The sequence below is a fragment of the Heteronotia binoei genome, chromosome 10 (assembly GCF_032191835.1).
Source record: "Heteronotia binoei isolate CCM8104 ecotype False Entrance Well chromosome 10, APGP_CSIRO_Hbin_v1, whole genome shotgun sequence".
NCBI classification, from domain to species: Eukaryota; Metazoa; Chordata; class Lepidosauria; order Squamata; family Gekkonidae; genus Heteronotia; species Heteronotia binoei.
In genome coordinates, this window is record NC_083232.1 from 105511847 (window position 1) to 105531739 (window position 19893).

Below are 19893 nucleotides of genomic sequence, written 5' to 3' on the forward strand. Positions count from 1 at the left end.
TTTAGATAAAAATATGGAGCACAGGTCCATCAGTGGCTATTAGCCACAGAGTATGTGTGTATATAAAAATTTTTGCCACTGTGTGACACAGAGTGTTGGACTTGATGGGCCGTTGGCCTGATCCAACATGGCTTCTCTTATGTTCTTATGTTCTTATCTGCTCGAGGAACTCTTCACCTCTCGGAGGGTTCCCATTCTCCCCATCCGAATCGGCCCCCCGGCCACAATCCTCCTCCGTTTCCCCTCGCTTTGGGTTCCCGTCGCCTGGGTCTGGCCTCGCGAGTATGTTCTTGTGGCGACCTGGTGCCTCGTCAATTAGGGTGGTGGAGGTGCGGGGCTTCCACTGTTTTGGGGTGATGAAAATCATCTGGAAGTGCAACGGGGATCCTCTCGTGCCCCGAGCCCCAGTAACATGGGAGTTTCGAGCGATGGTCCAAAAGGAAGTGGAAGATGTTGCCAAGGGGTTACGGGATGAGATGCAGGTGATGTATGTCAAGTCTGTCTATAACTCTGGCTCAAGCACAGAGCATGCTGGGTAGAACCAAAGTATAATGAAAAGCTGCTAGCTCACCCTCTCTTCCTTCCCCCCTCCTTTAGAGATCTGCTTTGAATTTTTTTTTTAATTTTTTTATTGTTATATATTCCAACACCAATCCACCTCTGTGAGAGTCCCAGGCCATAGATACATTATAATATTCCATAAATTTATAACTATTAACATTTCATCCAAATACAACTCCATCACTCTATTTAAACATCTTATCCATTCATTTTCTTATTAACCAACCAATCGTCTTAAATTGTTTAAACTTTTCCAAATATCTCACCATCTTCCTAAACCACCCCTCCTCCTGTTCCCTAACCTTTAATCCGTTCATTCTTCGTATCTTCATCGTTAAATACTCCAAAATAATTATATAATTCATTTTATCCCTCCAGTGATTAATTGTCAATTCCTCAGCTTCTTTCCAATTCCTTGCTATCACTTGTCTTGCTGCTACTAACATCAAATTAATCCATTTACTATCCTCTTTTGATCTTAATCCCACACCATCCAAATTAATAATTACCATTGCTTTAGATATACTTATTTTCCATCCCATAATCTTTGTCATCTCTATGCCAACCTGCAACCAGAATTTTTTCACTAAGGGACAATCCCACCACATGTGACTGAAAGTTCCAATTTCTCCACATTTCCTCCAACAATTTTTACTCCCTGATTTAGAGATATAATACATCTTAATGGGTGTATAATACCATTTCTGTATCATCTTCAATCCCTGCTCCTGCACTAACCTAGATGTTGTAACAAAGGGAGGTAATCTAAACATCCTCTCCCAATCTTCATTTAAAATTTTATCTCCAATATCTGTTTCCCAATGTTCCTTCAAAAATTCTCTCGGGGATTTCCCTGTACCTAATAAAATCTTATACAATTTTGAAACTATTTTTGACTTATCTTCGCTATACTCTTTCACCAAGTTTTCAAAGGGAGTATTAATTCTTTTACCAATATTTTTAAGTTCTTCCTCCTTCAGCAATGAGGAGATTTGACTTTTTAACAACCAATTAATATTATTCAAAATATTATACTCCTCTTTCTTCACCCCATCAGTACCCCAAACCTCTTTCAATTCTCGAATCGTAATCCTCTTCAGTTTATCTCCTACTTCCTTTGACAGCGATCCCCTTAATGGAGCAAATTTATCATAATACCACATTTTAGTAATAGATGATATCTCCGGAGCGAGTTCTTTTTTCCACTTCCCCCATACCCTACTGGGCCCCATAAAGGTTGATAATTTATCACCTATCTTCTTCCTCCTTTTCGTTCTCTCAAATAAACTTTCCTTTCCTCCTACTACCTCTAAATTTTCCTTTTCTATCCCGTTCAGCTCTTCTCCTAATTCTCCCTCCAACCAAATCATTAAGTGCCTTAATTGATATGCATCATAATAGTAAATTATATTGGGAATCCCCCATCCCCCATCTTTAATACCATAATATCTATACCTATTAGCTGTCCTTGGTTTCTTTGATGCAAAAACAAATCTATCTATATCTCCTTGCCATCTCTTCAGTACGTATTCTGGTATATGCCAAGGCAATACATAAAATAAATAAGTCAACCTAGGAACTAGAAACATTTTAACCATAGCATTCCTTGTACTAATTGACTCTTTCCTCTTCCTCCAGTCTCTCATTTTAACTTGAATTCCACTCCAGATTCTTTTATAATTATACTCAAATATTTTTTTAATATTCCTAGGAATATTAACCCCTAAATATTTCACCATTTTATTTGCTATGGGAATACCCAAAATTTTTGAAGCTGCTAATTGTAACCCTGGTTTTACATTAACACACATCATCGAAGATTTTGAAAAATTCACTTTTAACCCTGACACTTCCTCAAATTCCTATAGTATCTTTTTTAAAGATGCCACTGCGGGCTCCACATCCTTAATTGTCACCATCATGTCATCTGCATACATTGTTAAGAGATTCCCATCTATTTTCCCTTTCCCTGGAACTTCAAAGCCTATAATTCTTTTGTCCTTTTTTAATTTATTCACTAACGGTTCCAATGCTAAAATAAATAACATAGGGGATAAAGGGCATCCCTGCTTCGTACCACTCATTACCTGAACATAACCCTCTACTGATCCACCAACTCCTATCAACGCCTTAGATTTAGAATATATTGCCTCAATCATATTTTGAAATTTCTCCCCAATCCTATACTTTTGAAATATGATCTTCATGTATGTCCAATCCACAGAATCAAAGGCCTTATAAATATCCAACGCCAAAAGCGTAAGCGGCAAATCCTTATTTTTAGCTAAATAAACCATACCCATCACCTTCCTAACTGCCTCTACTAAATACTTTTGAGGCATAGACCCAAATTGCTCTTTCCCTATCAATTGTGCTATACATTTTTTAAGTCTCATTGCCATAACCTTTGCAAATATTCGATAATCCATATTGGTAATTGAAATTGGCCTATAAGAATCCCTTAAGGTCTGATCTTTCCCAGGTTTCGGAATTAACACCAATCTCGACTCCAACCATGTAGGCGGTGTAGGAGATCCATCCAAAATTCCTTGAAACAATTCAGTCACATGAGGCACCAATATATCCTTAAAATGCTTATAAAATACCGCATTAAAACCATCCAGTCCAGGTGCAGATTGCATATTCATAGAATCTATAGCCACCTTAACTTCTTCTTCCGTTATATCCTTATCTAATTCTTTCCTACTATCTTCACTTAATTCTAAAAATTCCAACCCCTCACAGAATTTTTCTATATCTTCCTTTTTAATCCCTTTGTTTGCGTACAATTTATTATAAAATTCTATAAAATTCTCCAGTATCATTTTAGGTTCAGTTTCCAAAAACCCTATATCGTTCCTGATTGCCTTAATATTTTTCCTAACCTGAAAATTCTTAATTTTATTTGCTAAAATTCTTCCTCCTTTCCCTTCAAACTCATAATACTTCTGTCTGTTATACCATAATTTTAACGTCGTCCTATTAACATCCAATACATTCAACTCTTCCCTTTTCCTAACTACTTGTTCTTTATCCTCCTTCTTCTTAGATTTCCTAAATTTCTCCTCCAATACTCTAACTTCTTCTTCTACTTCTTTAATTTTCCTATCTTTACCTTTCTTCAATCTCACCAAATTCTGTATACACACACCTCTAATAGTGGCTTTCATTGCTTCCCATATTGTTAATGAAGTATCTGATTTCCTATTCTCCTCAAAATATCTTTCCATTGCATTTTTAATATTACACTTACTTTCTTCATCTGCCACTAACCATGGATTAAACTTCCAATTATAAGATCTATTACAATGACCTATTTGCAAAAAGGCTGAAACAGGGGCATGATCAGTAATCTTAATCATCCCAATCTCCATATCTTTAACCCAATTCCTCATTTCTTGAGAGACTAGGATTCCATCCAATCTTGAATAAGTTCCATGCACGGCAGAGTAAAAAGAATACACATCATCATTAGGAAACATTTCCATCCATAATTCTAGCAGACCAAATTTCCCGCACACTCTTTTAAATTTCTCTGCCTTTCTTTTTTTAACATTGCCTTTCCCCTGCAAATCAATATTAAAATCCCCCCCTATTATTTTAGTATAGGGTGAAAATTTTTCAAACTTCTGCAAAAATCTATACAATACATTCAACTGATGCACATTAGGGAGGTACAAAGAAGCTAAAGCCACCGGCTCACCCTCCAAATGACCCTGTACAAAAATAAACTTTCCATCCTTATCTCTCATTACCTTATCTGCAACAAAATCTATTTTAGAATTAAATACTATTCCCACCCCTCTGCTCTTCGAGGAGCCTGGAGCAATAAATTTCTTACCTTTCCCAAATCCAGGGAAATTCATCTCTCTTTCCCCCCCATTATATACCTCCTGCAAAAACAGCACATCTGCTTTTAATTCTTGAATATATCTCCCAACTCTTGCCCGTTTCACTGGATTTCCTAGCCCTCTAACATTAAGAGTTGTACATATAACATTAACATTTTTTATCATATTATATCTAACCATAGCTCTTCCCCATATCTCTTCTGTTCTCTACCAGCCTGGAATTCTAAACCCCAACAACCCTTAACCAGCCCCACCTGATGTTGCTTATCTACCCTCCACCTACCCTCCATCACCAATTCTACCCATCCAAGAGAAATGCAATATGCCAATGCTCGTGGCATATCTCTTGTATAAAAAATTCTACCCAATATGCATTCACTCACCTTCTTACTCCATTCATAATCCACCCATTCACCCCTTAGATCCCAATCATCCATCCATACCCCAATCACACCATCCAAACATACCAACATCATCCCAATCAGCCACCATCTACACATCTTCTTCCCAATCACTAAACACATCAGACATCCAGCTACCACTGACATCCATATTGGGGAGGGGGGAGAAAAAAGACATCTCTCCCACACTGTAAACTCAAAAAGAGCAACAGCAACAATTTAAAAAAACCCCCAAAAAACTGTTCATGTTGAGCTATTCCGGTCCTTCTATCTTCTTTCCTTCTTCCTTAATCCATCTTCCCTTAATCATTTCTTAGTCTTAGTCCTTTCCCTGAAGTCCCAAGTCTTTTTTTCCTCCTTCTTTTTTTTCCCCTTCTTCTGTTTCTGAGTGTTCCCCATTTCCTCTTCCAAACTATTTTCCCCTTCTGAGTCCCGGTCAGGAAAATGCTTGTAATCCTTAGGCAGTTGCAGTCCCACACATTTAAATAGCTCCTCCATCTGCTTCAGATCATCTGCAAACAAATCTACTCCTTCATGCACCATTTTCAGAGCAAAGGGTGCCATTCTCCAGCTGTATTTCATTCCTTTATCCTGCAGCACCTTGGTAAACACTCTTAACTTTTTCTTCCTGTTAATTGTTTCCTGTGATAAATCTTCAAAAACCAACACTTTTTTATCATTATACAGTAACTTATCTTGCCTATCCAAGGCCTTCATGCCTTTAAGCACCTGCTCCTTTAATATATATTTTCCAAAGCACATTACCACATCTCTCGGCCACCTCCACTCAGCTGTCTGCTTCCCAACTCGATGAATACGGTCCAAAACTTCCCTTGAAATTTCTAAGTCTGGGAGCATTTCAGCCATCCATTTAATCACATTATCCATATCCGTTTCTGGAATATTTTTCAACCGCAAATTTGACCTTCTGGCCCGATTTTCCAAGTCCATCAGTTTATCTTTAAAGTATTTATTTTGCTTTTCTGGACTGTTTTTGTTTTTATTTTGCTTTTCTCGACTGTTTTTGCAACAAGTTAATTTTCTTCTCATTTAGCTGCGCCATTTCCCATGCAGTATTCACAGTCTCTGCCATAGCTTCAATGGCCTCAGCTAAATTAGTTATTTTTTCATCCACTATCTTCGTTATTGCTTTAATAATGCTGTGTTTGGCAGCTCCCATTGCCTTCTTAACTTCTAATTGAAAATCTTTTGGATTCATTAACTTATCTTCACTTTCAGCTTCTGAGTCCGAGGTCGCCATTGCCGTTTCTCTCAACACCAATTAGTTTTAACTTTAACTTTAGCCTCTAGCCAGCTTCCAGACTCCCACTTCACAACTATCACCAGCTTATATTAAAGTCTTCAAGGCTTTGTTATTTTTATCACCAGAAGAAGGAATACTTAATTCCCTTTAGCATTCTACCGGGAGCTCAAACAAAACACGTCTTCCTCTCAGCTGAGCATGCCACGCCCCCCAGAGATCTGCTTTGAAATGGTAATGTGTGAAAGTCTTATCTGTGCCTTCTCAGCCCAGGCTTGTGGAAGAAGAAGGAGCCTGGGAGCATCAAGGCCATACAAGCCTCTAATCAACATGAGAATGTATTTGTAACATCTATGTGTGAATGTCCTCTGCGCCACTCCCCCTCCCCGTAGGAATCCCTTTGAAGTATACCTTATATGCAATGTATCTACTGTATGGTCTTTAGTCTTTTCAAGACCTGGCTTAGGCCACAAGTAACAGTATCAATAAAATAGAGTCTTTGTATCTACACCGACTCATCATTGAATCTGCAGACTTGACATTTTGAAAAGACTAAAGACCATACAGTAGATACAGATGAAGATCGAGCACTTCACCCGGGGCCTGAACACTGGCATCCTGGATCTTGCCCTCACCCAAGCCAGACCCACCACGCTGGTGGGCTGGATACAATTCGCAGGGGAGGTCAAGACCAACATGAAGCGGGTGGCCATGCAACGTCAACACCAGTCCAGAAAGGGTCTGCAAAAAGTTAACCCCAAAACGGAGCCCAAGAAGCCCACTGGGGGAAACCCCCCCCCCGGGCCACCTTGCCTCCAGTTGTCCAGCCCCCCCTCAAGAATCCAGCGGGGGGGGGGCCGAAGGCAAGCACCCCGACCTCCAAGAAGCAGCCTGGCCACCCTAAGGAAGCGGCGAAGAGCAGCCTCACCACAGTGGAGGAGCCGGACGAGGACGTTTTCCTGTCGGCGGAGCTAAGCGACCTGACCTGGGCATCTGAGCTGTCGGAAAATGAGAATGACCTGCTCTGAAGGGTGCCCACCAGCAGGTCGAGGAGGAGCCAGCACCACCGAGGGTGAGAGTGAGGGGACGCTTGTACTTTGTGGTAGTAAAACTGCTGAACACTAGACTGAAGAGGTTCATGCAGGTCCGGGCCCTAGTAGACTCGGGGTGCAACCGGGAACTAATTATGCCCAACCTGGTGGAGGCTCTGGGACTAGAGAGACTAGGGTGGGGTGGCTAGTGAAACATGAGCCTCGCATACGGTGGGGGGCACAAACCATTAGATTCATAGACCCCCTCCGCGGAACCCACTTCTGGAACCCTGCCTGGTGTCCACGGGCTCCAGTAACCAGAGATAGAGCGTGCATGTCAGTGGAGGAGGTCCACGTGGTCCCTAAAGCATACCGGGACCTAATGGGGGTGTTTAGTGAGCTAGGAGCAAACCAATTGCCTCTGCACCGGAATACAGACTGTGCTATAGAGCCAAACTGTGCTTTACCCAAGGCCAAACTGTACCCCATGGGATGGGCAGAAAAAAAAGAACTCTGCAAGTTTCTAGACCAGAACTTGGAGAGGGGCTTCATTAGGCCGGCGACGGCCCCCCACACCGCCCCGGTACTATTTAGGAAAAAAAAGAATGGCTCACTTAGACTTTGCACAGATTTTCGCAGGATTAACACGATCTCAACGACCAACGCCTACCCCATCCCCCTCATCCGGGACTTGCTAAGCACAGTGTTGGAGGGAAAGATTTTCACCAAACTGTTCTTGAAGGACGCATACTTCCGAGTGCACATCAAGCAGGGGGATGAGTGGGAAACCGCCTTCAATACACCAATGGGACAATTTGAATACCTGGTCATGCCCTTCGGGTTGCAAGGGGCCCCGGGAGTATTCATGGACTTTATAAATGATGTGCTCAGAAAATACCTTTTCAAGGGGGTGGTGGTGTACCTGGATGACATTATGATTTATTCACAAGATGTGCAATCCCATGTGAAGTTAGTGAGGAAGGTGCTTAGCACACTGATGAAGCACCAACTGTACGCCAAGCTATCTAAGTGTGAGTTCCATAGAACCAAATTGGATTATCTAGGATTTCGGGTGTCAGGGAAGGGGTTGGCGATGGACCCGGCAAAAGTGCAGGTGGTGGTAGACTGGGCCCCCTCGAGGACACATAGCGCCAATCCTTCCTCGGATTCGCAAATTTCTATAGGTCCTTCATAGAGGGGTTCACCCAGATCGCCCTCCCCTTAACGGAGTTGTTGAAAACCAAGGGGAAAGAGCCGGAGGCTAAATGGCCGGGAGCCCATCTCAATTGGAACCCGAAATGCCAAGTGGCTTTCGACAAGTTGAAATGCCTGTTCACTAGTGAGCCGGTCCTAAGCCACCCGGATGAATGGCAACCCTTCATTGTGCAATGCGACGCATCTGATGTGGCCGTCGGAGCCATACTCATGCAAAAGGACGGGGAGGGGGCAACTAAAGCCATGCGCCTATATTTCCAGAAAATTTTCTGCTGAGCAAAGGAACTGGTCAGTCTGGGACAAAGAGGCTTTTGCCGTGACTTTCGCACTAAAAACATGGCCATCATGGCTAGAGGGGGCGAAAGTACCGTTTGAAATCTGGACTGATCACAAAAACCTCGAAGCCCTCGCTGGCAAGAGGAAGCTAAGTGAGAAGCACATCAGGTGGGCGGGATTCTTCTCTAAATTCAACTTCAGGCTGAGGCACATCCCGGGGGCAAGGAACTTTTTGGCGGACGCCCTCTCTTGCCTCCCTCAGCACGAAAGTCAAAAGGAGGAAGTAGTGGACTCTTTAATTCCCCCCTCACAAGTGGCTGCCGTAGTAACCACTCGATCCCAAAAGAAACGGAGCCTTGAGGGGTGGGGAACCGAGAGACTAGCCTCTGAGACAGAAAAGGAAGGGGACGACCGGCCAGGGGAAATCCAAAAGAGGGGAGATGAGCTATGGTACAAAGGAGAGAAGCTATGTGTCCCTAAGAACTTACGGGCAGAGGTGCTGCAGTTTTCCCATTCCAACAAACTAGCGGGACACTTCGGCTACATAAAGACGCTCCACTTAATCAGCAGGCAATTTTGGTGGCCGTCTATGAAAAAGGATGTGTCGGAATTCATAGCCTCCTGCCCGATTTGCATCATGGCCAAAAGGCGGGGAGGGAAGCCGCCAGGATTACTCAAACCTCTAGAGATGGCCAAAAGACCATGGTCAATAGTGTCCATAGACTTTATTGTGGAACTGCTGCCCTCTCATGGCAAAACTGTGATAATGGTGGTGGTGGACACTTTTTCCAAACAAGCCCACTTCATTTCCTGGAACCAACTCCCCACCGCTAAGAGACGAGCCCAACTCTTTTTCAGTCACATGGTCAAACTCCACTCGTTCCCAGACAAGGTTATTAGTGACCGTGGGCCGCAGTTCGTTGCCAACTTCTGGCGGAAGTTCTGCAAACTGACAGGTATAGAGCAAGGACTGAATTCCGCCTACCACCCACAGACAGACGGACAGACGGAACACGTGAACGGGGTCCTAGAGCAATATTTACGCTGTTTCATCAATCACCGACAATCCGATTGGGTAGATCTGCTTCCCTTCGCAGAGTATGGGTACAATAACAGCATGCATAGCTCCACTAAAGTCTCACCCTTTCAAACAGTATACGGGTATGAGGAGAGGACGATTCCATTGCTTCCTCTTCCGAACCAACTTCTTGTGAACAGTGATGGCACAAACTGAGTGAAAGCTGGGCAGCGATCCAGGAGAACTTAGAGGCAGCTAAAGAGACTTACAAAAAACAATATGATAAAGCTCACGTGCCCGCTTGGGATTTTAAAGTGGGGGACTCTGTGTTTGTATCTACAAAGAACTTGCCACTTCCCCAGCGTTCTAAAAAGCTAGCCTACAAGTTTCTGGGACCTTTTAAAATCAAGAGAGTCATTAACCAGGTCATAGTAGAGTTGGAGCTGCCAAAGATGTTTAGTAAAGTGCACCCTGTATTTCATTGCAGCTTGCTCCGTCGAGACCCTGGAGCTTCAGTTTGGCATCCTTGAACACCAGCCCCCCAACCTATCCTGATTGGGAAACAGAGCCACCACGAAGTACAAGAAATTTTGGACTCTAACGTCAAACGGGGAGTTCTGTATTACTTAATCAAGTGGAAACACTTCCCCTCTTCTGAGAATCAGTGGGTGGCTGAGAAAGATATCGCAGCCCTCGATCTAATACGAAAATTCAATCAGAACTGTTCTCACAGGGCGGTGGAGGCGGCTTGGGGAAGTATGTCAAGTCTGGCTCAAGCACAGAGCATGCTGGGTAGAACCAAAGTATAACCAAATGCTGCTAGCTCACCCTCTCTTCCTTCCCTCCCTCCTTTAGAGATCTGCTTTGAAATAGTAATGTGTGAAAGTCTTATCTGTGCCTTCTCAGCCCAGGCTTGTGGGAGAGGAAGGAGCCTGGAAGCATCAAAGCCATACGGCCATGGGGTGGAATGCGCACGCTCTGAAGAGAAGCAGCCTCGGCTTGCCCCTCTCCGGACAAGAAAAGAGATTAGGACCGAAAGATAAGTAAATATTGAAGTTTTGGGGGTCATAATATTTGGCAGTGAAGCTAGAGAGTCAAAGAAGTTAAAGACGTGCTCAGAAGAGAGCTAGCACTGAGAAAAAGGGAGTATTTTGGCAAAACAGATAAGAACCGGAGGCAGTGATTAGCACCGTTAAAATGGCTGCCACTACAGTGAAACAGCTTTCCGAACAGATAGCAGTTTCAAGCTTTAATGATGCATTCTCAGAACAAAATAGAGGAGACTGTTGCTGAAATTAAAAATGAAGTTAGTCAGATAAACAAGGATCTGCAAGATATTAGGCAGCTGGCCAACAAAGCTGATAAGGCAGCGTCAATAAATAAGAAGGAAATAGTTCATTTAAAGGAGCAGATTAAAAGCCTCTCCGACAGAGCAAGAAAGCCATACGGCCATGTATTTGTAACATCTATGTGTGAATGTCCTCTGCGCCATTCCCCCTCCCCGTAGGAATCCTTTTGAAGTATACGTTATATGCAATGTATCTATTGTATGGTCTTTAGTCTTTTCAAGACCTGGCTTAGGCCATAAGTAACAGTATCAATAAAATAGAGTCTTTGTATCCACACCGACTCATCATTGAATCTGCGGACTTGACAATGACCATGCGAATGGCTGGGGAGTTCAACAGGCAGATTAACCGAGTCCTGGGGCTACCTGGGCCATGGAGAGCCCCACAGCCCCCTCCAGCCAGGCCACCTGCTCCCACAGCCCCACAGCCGTGAAGGGGGCCGGGGAAGGGAATTGGAGGCCACCTTCGACGGGGATCCAGAGGAGGTGGAGTACTTCACAATCCAGGCTAACAGCTACATGCACTACTGGGGGAACACTTTCCCTGACAAATTCAGTAGAGTGGACTACCTGGGATCGAAACTGAAGGGGGCCACAAAGAGATGGTACGTGAGCTTTTTCGAGGCCATGAGTAGAGGTAGTGGACACTTTCTCCAAGCAAGCTGGACTATGTCACTATGTTCCTACAGGCTTTGATGGCTCAGTACAAAGAGACCCGAACGTTGGCCGCTTTATGGGACATGCAGCAAGGCTCCAAGACGATTAGGGAGTATGCTGTGGACTTCCGGACCAATGCTGCGAAGGGGAGAGGACAAGCCAGGCGAGGTACAGAAGAAGGAGGATGGATTATGGTACAAAGGAGAAAAACTGTACGTTCCTAAGAACTTGAGGTCAGAAGTCCTACAATTTTGCCATTCGAACAAATTGGCTGGTCACTTTGGGTATGTAAGACTCTCCATCTAATTAGTAGGCAATTCTGGTGCTGTCCATGAAAAAGGACTTGTCCGAGTATGTCGCTTCGTGCCCTATTTGTTTGATGGCAAAAGGGAGAGGGGGAAAGCTGTCAAGTCGGCAGATTCAATAATGAGTCATTGTTGATACAAAGAAACTAGTTTATTGATACTGTTACTTGAGACTAGGCCAATATTGAAAGACTGAAGAACATACAGTAGATACCAGCATATAAGGGATACTTCAAAGGAATTCCTACGGGGGGGGTTATGCAGGGAACATTCACACATTAATGTTACCAATTCGTTCTCAGGCCTGCTTTGGCCTTGATCGTAGTAGACTCCTGACTCCCTTCTGAGCCAGGCCTGAGAAGGTGCAGATAAGGCTTTCACATTTTTCCATTTCAAAGCAACACTACCCAGGGAAGGAAAAAGGGGGGTAGGGAAAGGTTAAGGTAGCAGCATTTGAATACACTTTGGTTTTATCCAGAATGCTCTTTGACTGAGCCAGAGTTATACACAGACTTGACAAAAGCCCCCTGGATTGCTGAAACCGTTAGAAACAGCAAATCATCCATGGCCAGTAGTATCAATGGATTTTATAGTCGAGCTACCGCCCTCGCAGGGAAAAACAGTAATTCTGGTGGTAGTGGACACTTTCTCCAAGCAAGCACACTTTATCCCCTGTGCACAGCTGCCGACTGCTAAACGCCTAGTCTATTTTTCCATCATATTGTGAAACTCCACTCATTCCCTGATAAGATAATTAGTGACAGGGCCACAGTTCGTTGCCAACTTTTGGCGGGATTTTGTAAACTATCTGGCATAGAACAAGGGTTAAGTTCTGCCTATCACCCCCAAATGGATGGGCAGACAGAACGCGTGAACGCCTTGTTGGAGCAATACCTACGGTGTTATGTAAATCACCAGCAATCAAATTGGGTGGACCTGTTGCCTTTTGCCAAGTATGGTTACAACAACAGTGTGCATATCTCAACCAAGGCTTCCCCATTTCAGATTGTAAATGGGTATGAGGGGAAGCCTTTTCCACTATTGCTGGGAGGGGAACAAACTCGTGACCCCACCTCGTTTGAACAATGGTGGGGAAAGAGATCCAGGAAAACCTGGAAGCAGCCAAGGAGGCATATAAAAAACAATATGATAAATCTCATGTGCCAGCCTGGGATTTCAAAGTGGGAGATTCCGTATTTCTGTCAACCAAAAACCTCCCGCTGAATCAACCCTCCAAAAAGTTGGCTTATAGATTCCTGGGTCCCTTTAAGATCAAACGGGTGATAAACAAAGTGAATTGGAACTACCCAAAATGTTTAGTAAAGTGCATCCTGTCTTTCATTGCAGTCTTTTGCAAAGAGACCCCGGGGCCTCCTCCTGGCACCCTCAATCGACAGCTCCACATCCTATCCAGATTGGGAATCAGAGTCATCATGAAGTGCAGGAAATATTAGGTTCAAAAGTGAGACACAGGACATTGTATTATTTTATCAAGTGGAAACACTTTCCTACAAGTGAAAATGAATGGGTAGCTAAAAAAGATGTATCAGCTCCAGATTTGGTAAACAAGTTTCATCGAAAGTTCCCTCAAAAGCCCCGAGGTTGAGTTTAAGGGGGGCAGTATGTCAAGCATGGTTAATTGCTATTGGTAAGCCTGGTCTGTGAATTTTCATGGAGGATACATTCCTGTTAGTTTCTTATTCTTTCCTCTTTCCCATCCCACTTTATGGCTGTTAATTAAGAGTAGTGAGAAGGGAACTAAGTAATCACTACCTTCCCATATATTCTTCTAAGGGAGAATGCGCCATCTGGGCAAAGCAAGGACAAAGTTTTGATAACGCCCTGGGAATGTAGACAGTTTATGTGTGAATGCTCTCCCGCAACCCCCTCCCCTGAAATCCTTTTGAAGTAAGCCTTAAAAGTATTGTATCAATGTATCAGTTTCATTCTTCTCAAGAAGAATGCCGTTCTCCTATTTTCCCATTTTGCCTTGCCTTCCGTTTTCCCATTTTGCTTTGCCTTGCCGTTTTCCCATTTTCTCGTTTTGCAGTTTTCCCGTTTTCTCGTTTTCCCGTTTTCCCTTTTTTGTTTTCCCGTTCTGCCTTCCCTTTCTGTTTTCCCTTGCGTTGCCGTTTTCTTGTTTTCCCGTTTTGCCTTGCCTTGACTTCCCGTTTCCCCATTTTGCCTTGACATGCCGTTTTGCCGTTTTTCTGTTTTGCCGTTTTCTTGTTTTTCTGTTTTCCCGTTTTGCCTTGCCTCCCCTTTTTCCCGTTTTGTCTTGCCTTGCCTTTCCGTTTTGCCTTTTTCCAGTTTTCCCGGGTTTTTTGTTTTCCCTTTTTCCCGTTTTGCCTTGCCTTGCTGTTTTCCCATTTTGCCTTGTGTACCCGGTTTTCCATCTGGCCTTGCCTTGCCATTTTGACTTTTTCCCGTTTTCCCATTTTTTCATTTTCTCGTTATCCTGTTTTCCAGTTTTTCCTTGCCTTGCCTTCCCGTTTTGCCTTGCCTTGTCATTTTCTCGTTTTCCCATTTTGCAATACCTTGCCTTGCCTTTCCGTTTTCCCATTTTGCCTTGCCTTACCTTCCCGTTTTCCAGTTTTGCCTTGCCTTGAAGTTTTGCCGTTTTCTCGTTTTGCCATTTTGCCGTTTCCTTGTTTTCCCGTTTTGCCTTGCCTTTAGCTTTACCCATTTTCCCTTTGCCTTGCCTTCCCGTTTTCCCGTTTTGCCATGCCTTGCCTTGTCGTTTTGCCATTTTCCCGTTTTCTTATTTTGCCTTGCCTTGCATTCTCGTTTTTCCATTTTTCCTTGCATTGCCTTGCCTTGCCATTTTCCCGTTTTGCTTTGCCTTACCATTTTGCCGTTTTCCCATTTGCCGTTTTCCTGTTTTCTCGTTTTCCCATTTTGCCTTGCCTTGCCGTTCTGCCATTTTCCCGTTTTCTCGTTTTCCCGTTTTGCCTTGCCTTGCCTTGTCGTTTTGCCATTTTGCCATTTTCTTGTTTTCCCGTTTTCCCATTTTCCCTTTCCTTTCCTTGCTGTTTTCCCATTTTCTCATTTTCCCGTTTTCCCATATTGCCTTGCCTTGCCGTTTTCCCATTTTGCCTTGGCTTGTCTTCCCGTTTTCTAGTTTTGCCTTGCCTTGCCGTTTTCTCGTTTTGCTGTTTTCCCATTTTGCCTTGTCGTTTTGCCTTTCTGCCGTTTTCCCGTTTTGCCTTGCCTTTAGCTTTACCCATTTTCCCTTTGCCTTGCCTTCCCGTTTTCCCGTTTTGCCATGCCTTGCCTTGTTGTTTTGCCATTTTCCCATGTTCTTATTTTGCATTGCCTTGCGTTCCTGTTTTTCCATTTTTCCTTGCATTGCCTTGCCTTGCCATTTTCCCGTTTTGCTTTGCCTTGCCATTTTTCCGTTTTCCCATTTTCTCATTTGCCGTTTCCCTGTTTTCTCGTTTTCCCATTTTGCCTTTCCTTGCCTTTTTGCCATTTTCCCGTTTTGCCTTGCCTTGCCTTGTTGTTTTGCCGTTTTGCCATTTTGCCATTTTCTTGTTTTCCTGTTTTCCCATTTTTCCTTTCCTTGCCTTGCTGTTTTCCCATTTTCTCATTTTCCCGTTTTCCCATATTGCCTTGCCTTGCCGTTTTCCCATTTTGCCTTGTCTTGTCTTCCCGTTTTCTAGTTTTGCCTTGCCTTGCCGTTTTCTCGCTTTGCCGTTTTCCCATTTTGCCTTGTCGTTTTGCCTTTCTGCCGTTTTCCCTTTTTTCCGTTTTGCCTTGCCTGGCCGTTCTCCCGTTTTGCCTTGTCTTCCCAGTTTCCTGTTTGGCCTTGCCTTGCCGTTTTGACTTATTCCCATTTTTTCATCTTCTCATTATCTCGTTTTCCAGTTTTTCCTTGCCTTGCCTTCCCATTTTGCCTTGCTTTCCCATTTTCTCGTTTTCCCATTCTGCAATGCCTTGCCTTGCCTTGACTTTCCATTTTCCCATTTTGCCTTGCCTTGCCTTCCCGTTTTCCAGTTTTGCCTTGCCTTGACGTTTTGCCGTTTTCTCGTTTCGCCATTTTTCCGTTTTGCCTTGCCTTTCCGTTTTCCCATTTTTCACCTTTTGCCTTGCCTTCCCATTTTGCCTAGCCTTGTCGTTTTGCCATTTTCTCGTTTTGCCATTTCCCCATTTTGCCTTTCCTTGCTGTTTTCCCATTTTGCCTTGCCTTCACTTTTTCCCGTTTTGCCTTGCCTTGCCGTTTTGCCTTTTTCCCGTTTTCCGGTTTTTTCATTTTCCCTTTTTTCCATTTTTCAGTCTTGCTTTGCCCGGTCTTCCCATTTTCCTGTTTTGCCTTGCCTTTCCGTTTTCCTGTTTTCCCATTTTGCCATGACTTGCCTTCCCGTTTTCCAGTTGCCGTTTTGCAGTTTTTCCATTTTCTTGTGTTGCCTTGCCTTCCCGTTTTCCCGTTTTGCCTTGCCTTGCTTTCCCGTTTTTGTCAGCAAAGGTTCATTGAAGTTTCCAAATAAGCAGACTTGTTATTTGAAACAAAGTTGCATTTATTGTATACTCCAAAGTTACTCCAGCATGATAGGAATTGGAACTGATGGCAAGCAGTTCGAATCATTGGTATTTAACATTCTAGATCAAAGCAATTGCATCCACCCCCAATTCCCAAAACAAAGGCTGCTTTTGCATGTGAGACTTTTCACATGGCTTCCCCTTATCTTTTTCAGTTGGTGGTTACATTTCCTGGCAACAATGTCCTTGCTGCCTCTAGGGGGGGAGGTGAGAATCTGCCAGGCAGACTGCCTAACAACCTTTTTATATTCCTGGGAAGCTACTCTTCGGCTATTCCCTACTTGGCCCCCCTTCTACTATTCTACTGTCATAGGTTAGTGAGCATATATGTGCATTAATCAGTCTGGTTAGTAATCAACATTTAGTAACAGCATCAATGAACAGAGTCTGACATACTGCCCCCCCTAAGCTCTTGCTCGGGGCTTGTCTGGGTGCAGTAGCTAAAATTGCTTAAGCAGTTGCGGAACGTTTAGATCAGAGGCTTTAACCCACTCGGCGCAGCTAGGTGGAAAATAGCGCCAGCGCACCAGATAGTAGAGAACCCCCCTTTGGATTTTAGAGTCCAGGATTTCCTTCACTTCGTGGTGCTTCTGACCCTTCACCAAGATGGGCTTGGGTTCCAGACCTCGAGGGTGCCACCTCGACCCACTCAGATCTCAACGAAGAAGGCTGCAATGGAAAACAGGGTGCACTTTACTAAACAGTTTGGGCAAGTCCAGTTCTACAGTCACTTTGTTGATCACCCTTTTTATTTTAAAGGGTCCCAGGAACCTATAGGACAATTTCCTAGAAGCTTGTGGCAACAGCAAGTTCTTGGTCGATAGGAAAACCGTCTCTCCCACTTTTAAATCCCAGCTTGGGCGATGTTTTTTGTCAAACTGGGCTTTGTAATCCCTTTTTGCCACTTCTAGGTTCTCCAGGATTACTTTCCAGGTTTTCTCCAGTCGCCCCCACCATTGCTGACAGTCTGTTGGCTGGGAATCGCTTCCCCCTCCTGGCAAAGAAGGGAACGGCTTTCCCTCGTAACCATTCACTGCCCAGAAGGGAGTCATTTTAGTGGAGCTGTGGAGGCTGTTGTTGTACCCGTACTCAGCAAATGGTAATAGCTCCACCCAGTTGGATTGTTGAAAGTTTACGTAGCACATCAAATACTGTTCCAGAAGTCCATTCACCTGTTCCGTCTGTCCGTCCATCTGCGGGTGGTAGGCGGAACTCAGCCCCTGCTCCATCCCCGCTAATTTGCAAAACTCCCGCCAGAAGTTGGCAACGAATTGTGGCCCGCAGTCGCTAATGACCTTGTCGGGGAATGAGTGGACCCAGACCACGTGCAGGAAAAATAAGTACGCTAATTCTTTAGCCATGGGCAATTTTCGGCACGGGACAAAATGGGCTTGCTTAGAAAAGGTGTCCACCAGGACTAAGATTACTGTCCGCCCCTGTGAGGGGGGCAGCTCTACAATAAAGTCCATTGACACTACAGACCAGGGCCTTTCAGCTGTAGGGAGAGGCTGCAGCTGCCCCGGCACTTTGCCCCCTCTCCTTTTGGCGATGAGGCAAGTCGGGCAAGTCTGCACATAATCGGAAATGTCTTTTTTCGTTTGGGGCCACCAATATTGCCTGTTGACTAGGTGGAGAGTTTTCACATAGCCAAAGTGGCCCGATAGTTTATTAGTGTGGCAGTGCTGCAGGACTTCCAGCCGCAGAGTTTTTGGAACATATAGTCTCCCCTCGTGGTATCAGAAGCCCCTCTCTTTTCAACAGTCCTTCTGGTCATTCCTCTCCCTCCTTTTCATCTTCCATTATCAGTCTATTCCCCCTGCAAGGGTCGGGCCTCTTGAGGGTCGCCTTCGACCGGGTTTGCACCGTCCCAGCTACTGCCCCAGGGGGTATTAGAGAGTCTATTATTTCCTCTCGTTGGCTCTCGTGCTGAAGGAGCCTCAAGAGGGCATCCGCCAGAAAGTTCTTAGAGCTGGGGATGTCCCGCAAGGTGAAGTCAAATTTGGCAAAGAAGCCTGCCCACCGGATTTGCTTTCCCGTCAGTTTGCAGCGCCCCGTGAGCGTCTCCAAGGTTTTATGATCCGTCCAGATTTTGAACGGCACCCGCGCCCCCTCCAGCCAAGATCGCCAGGTCTTTAAGGCAAAAGTCACCGCATACGCCTCTTTATCCCACACCGACCAGTTGCGCTGTTCGTGGGAGAATTTTTTGGAGATGTAGGCACATGGCTGAAGTTGGCCCCCCTCGTCCTTCTGCATCAATATGGCTCCTACGGCCACGTCGGAGGTGTCACATTGAACCACGAAGGGTTTAAGCTCGTCTGGGTGCACTAGCACCGGTTTACTCATGAACAGCCTCTTAAGGGCGTCAAACGCTGTTTGGCACTCTCGGGTCCATTTTAGTTTGGCGCCTGGTCTCTTTGCATCTGGCCCCCTCCCCTTCGTCTTTAGGAGGTCTGTGAGGGGTAGGGCCACCTTGACGAACCCCTGTATGAACGACCTGTAGAAATTTGCAAACCCAAGAAATGATTGTAGCTGTCTACGTGTCCTCGGGGGTTCCCAATCTAGCACTGCCTGTATTTTTGCTGGGTCCATGGCTAAGCCTTTCTCGGACACTCTAAATCCTAGGTAGTCTAGTTCCTCTCTGTGTAACTCGCATTTGGATAGTTTAGTATATAGTTTATTCTGATATAGGGTGGTTAGGACCTCCCGCACGAGCTTCACATGCGATGGGAGGTCCTTGGAATAAATAACGAAGTCATCCAGGTACACCACCACCCCTTTGTACAGGTATTCTCTCAACACCTTGTTGATAAAGTTCATAAACACCCCTGGGGCTCCCTGTAATCCTAAGGGCATTACTAGGTATTCAAATTGGCCCATGGGGGTGTTGAACGCTGTCTTCCACTCATCCCCTTCCTTAATCCTTACTCGGAAGTAAACGTCTCGCAGGTCCAGCTTAGTGAAAATGGACCCCTCCGAGACTGTGCTTAGCAAGTCTTTAATCAGGGGGATCGGGTAGGCATTGGACATGGAGATCCCATTTATCCCACGAAAATCAGTACGAAGCCTAAGGCTCCCGTCCTTTTTTCGGAAAAGCACCGGGGCGGCATGAGGCGCCGTGGCAGGGCAGATGAACCCCCGTTTGAGGTTTTTGTCCAGGAACTTCCTCAGTTCCGCCTTCTCCGCCCACCCCATGGAGTATAGCTTCACTTTGGGGAGGGACTGCCCGGGGATGAGTTCAACGGCGCAGTCGGTGTCCTGGTGGGGAGGTAACTCATCGGCCTCAACCTCACTGAATGCCTCCCGCAGGTCTCGGTACTCGCGGGGGATGGTTTGGACCTCTTCGACCGACACACATAGCCTTTCATTCTTTGGCGGGGCTTTGGGGCCCCACTGCTCTCGCCAGAAGTGGGAGGTGCAGCGCCCATCAGTA